The 3,774-nt window shown below is 45.2% G+C and overlaps 1 long non-coding RNA gene across 1 annotated transcript; it reads left to right on the forward strand.

Annotated features, from left to right (window-relative positions):
- Positions 1–694: 694 nt before the first annotated feature.
- Positions 695–1,576, forward strand: LOC119303151. Its single transcript, XR_005147842.1, has 2 exons — positions 695–1,080; positions 1,216–1,576. It is a non-coding gene; the product is annotated as an uncharacterized LOC119303151 (long non-coding RNA).
- The last annotated feature ends 2,198 nt before the right edge of the window (positions 1,577–3,774 follow it).

Below are 3,774 nucleotides of genomic sequence, written 5' to 3' on the forward strand. Positions count from 1 at the left end.
GGATGAGACTGGAGATGTGATCACTGCCCGTGAAGGCAAAACGGAGCAGGTGGCAAATCCGTTTGGTGCTGAGGTAGTAGCACTGAGAGAAGCCATCAACACGGTTGCGGACCTCGAGGCACTGTGTTTGGTGTTCGAGACCGACTCAAAACTTCTTCAGGAAGCCATGAACCTGAGTAGGGTCGACTCATCACCATATGCATCACTTATTGAAGACTCCAAGCTCCAACTAAAGTTGTGGTTCTCGAAACAGCAAGTGCAGTTGTATCGTAGGGAGGCCAATTCAGTCGCGCATGAACTTGCCCAAGTTGGGCGTGAGTGTATGTCTAATAATTGTATCGTGTGGAACGATGATGTACCGCCCCGAGTGGCGATCTGTGTCTCCGGTGATTTGGCCGAGCACCGTTAAGTTATAAAGCTTTGCTTTTCCTCAAAAAAGGAATAATGTTTCACGGCGGCGATGTCCCTTAATACGAATAATGTCTCGCTCATCCTGGTTAAGTCTTCACCTTGCTTATTTTCTTTTTAAAAACGGTTTTTCCTAGCTGGGGCTACACGGCACCCCTTATCTCAGCCTTTCAAGCATGCCCGTGTTCATGGAGATATGTGCACACAGCAGTTGGCACCAGACGCTTAAACCTTAATCGTGTGCCACGAAATCCACTATTCACGACATGACTTGACGTGCCCAGCTACCGCTGTCTTGGCCCGCTCACCGCTTTATTCCCCCAATCGAGGCCTTTACTCTCGTGCTTTCCATCAGATAGCTCTCTGGGTTCTTCCACCCTCCTCTTCCCTTCCGCCATGAACGAGGACACATCCGGCATGGTTTTGGATCTCGAAGATCCTGCTAGTCGCTACAATAGACCGGGGGAAATCACTACCGCCGGGGCGGAGCAGAGAATCCACTGCTGGAGGTTCTGAAAAGGAGGCGGGGGCAGGTCTTGGGCGCTCATCGGCACTGTCAGCCGGGGCGGAGCAGAGCAACCCGGGCGCAGGAGGTGCTGAAAAGGAGGCATCGGCCGGTCTTGGGAGCTCATCGGCACTCTCGGTCGTGTGCATCTCGGCCGGAAATTCCAGGTTCGTTCCAATCCCAATCTACCAAAATTCATTTTTCCCAATCTCTGTTTTGGATTAGTGTTATCTCCTCCTACAGCTTGTATCAGATCTGGTATTCTGCTGTCCTAAAAATCCCCTTGCGTTTTGATTTTCCAGTAACGAAGCCCCCGTTCCCCTTCTGAGTCGGAATCCGTTGATCCGGAAAGACTTGCCTGGTGGTTATGAGTAAAACAAATTTTCTAGCTATATATGCTAATGAATTGGTCAAAGTGTATAGATGTATATGTAGGTTTTGTACCTTTGTTGGGCTGTGCTCACTATGTATCAGAATTAATTGTAGGTTCCTAAACCATTTAACTCAATAGCCTTTCCATTGCCAATTTGCTGTGCAGCATGTTGTAAAATATAAGTTGTATAATTTAAATCCTTCAGTCTTCTACATTTTCATAATCTGTTCCATATTGCATACTATACATGTACCTAGTATGATTAAAATGCTGCCAAGTATATCTTGTGACATTCGTTTCTTAATTTGGTATATGGACTTCGGTAGCATGTACGTGGTACATGTATTAAAATTGTCCAGACTCAAAAAATCAAAATAATTAAGGGAAGCATGTACATGGCACATGTATTAAAATAATTAAGGGAGGCGGGTGGAACAGAGGAGCGGCTGGAAATGATGTGAATAGGACAGTTGGGGCGGCTGTGCGGGTGGACCCCGGGATCGACCATCAATGCAGACCAGGGAGTGACACAACGGGGACATCGCTGGTGGCCTACTAGGGAATCTCACCATCGTTCACGTAGCTCTACCTTTTCAGACTAATCACTCTGTGGCTACAGGAATACTACTGTTGATGCTGGCACTAGCACACATCTCCATATCATGGCCAACGACACAGATAAGGGGCACCGTGTAGGACGAGCTACAAAGAAACTTTGCATTTCTTTAAACTATTCGTGCTTTTATTTCCTTAACTACTCTCCCCATTTCTAAATATAGGCCCTTTTAGAAATTTGAATATGGATCACATACAGATGTTTATAGACATATTTTAGGGTGTGGATTCACTCATTTTGTGCTCCCTATTAGTCAGTATTGGAATCTCTAAAGGATCTTATATTTAAGAATGGATGGAGTATGTGCTTATCAAGTGTTTCATGCAATGCACAAGAATAATTGGGCACTCGGTGGTATTTATTTCTATGTGTGAGGAGTACAACATGTAAATGCCATCAATCTCCAAACCTGAGCGCTGCAACTGAGCTTCATGTGAAGCTTACCCTATAATTTACGTTCTAGGTACAAGCACGTTAGCTCAAGTGCCATCATAATTGTCCACTTCTTAATAGTATTTGGATAGCTCGGTTTAGGGATATATGAGGCATTGTAATTTTGAGATGGGCTGATGGAGGATTTGATTATGTTGGTAACTGTGATCTCAATGTTAGTTCACTTACCATCCTTCAATTCAGATTGAAGGCATTATACCGTTATAATAATTCACACTATAGTTAGGCATTTTCGTTTTGTATAGAGAGTAGTGCTCTTCTTTGGCAAATGCGATAAGTTGCAACCAAAAAATAATCTTTTTTAATATAACCAAATTTCTTCTACTACCCTGTAAAAGCACCCGGTCCGGAGAACCAAAAACATCCCGAAGATTAAACCATACTCCAATGGTTAGCATCAAACCAGGCTCTAGTGATCTAAATTGCTGCAATGTTTAGCATCAAACACGTTCAGCACTTAACCTCATTGCTAAACCCCACGCGTGTTTGTTTAAAGAAAAACACAAGGTTTATTCATTTGAAATAGTCATTACATCATTTATGAGGATCAGTACAATTCCTTTTAAAGGCTCCTTAAATCCCACGCCTGGTTATAAGCACAAACTCACCCGAGTCTTACCCCTTGCCTCTGCTTTCCCCTTGCTCCTCTCCAGAATATTCCGGAGAGAAAGGTGAGCAAAGCTAGGGTTTAGACATCGCCGCCACATTGTCCTCCCACAACTAAGTGCAAATCTAGGGCATGAGCTCCTATACACCAACTCAAACCAAGTGCATTCTAGCACTACTAGAAAAATGCTTATAGATAGAAGTTTACCAGTAGCATTTGCTTATGTCCCCACGCTACTAGTAGTTAGTAGTAGCGCTGGCTAGTAAGAGCATTATTGGTATTCATTAGCAGCAGCGCTTGTTTTCTAGTACCATGCTACTGCTAAGTGTAGCACACCACCCCCCTAATCAATAAATATTAGCAGCGCTGGTCGTCTAACCGGTGCTACTGTTAGTTTAGGATCTATAGTGCCTGTTTACCTAAACGTGCTACTGCTATTTCTTCTATGTGTAACATTTTACCAGTAGCATGTTATCCTAGCCCGCGCTATAGGTAGTGCAACACTAGCCGTAGATATTTTGCAGGCGCCCATAGTAGTAGCGCGCATTGGTGACCCGCGCTACTGCTATGGCCGCCAGCCACCTACCACCTTCCCCTTCTTACTCCTCTCTTCTTCCTCCCCCTTCCTTTCTCCCCATTTTCTTGCACCTTACTTGTTCCTTTCAATGCTCCCCCTCCTGCCCCTCTAGCCCTCCACCACCCCTCTTCTTTGCCCCTCCACCACCGCTCCATTAGAGCCCTCCCTCCCCCTCTTCTTTGCCCTCCACCACCCCATCTTCTTTGCCCCCTCCACCACCCCTCCATTAGAGCCC

This window comes from Triticum dicoccoides, chromosome 1B, assembly GCF_002162155.2.
Source record: "Triticum dicoccoides isolate Atlit2015 ecotype Zavitan chromosome 1B, WEW_v2.0, whole genome shotgun sequence".
Classification (NCBI taxonomy): Eukaryota; Viridiplantae; Streptophyta; class Magnoliopsida; order Poales; family Poaceae; genus Triticum; species Triticum dicoccoides.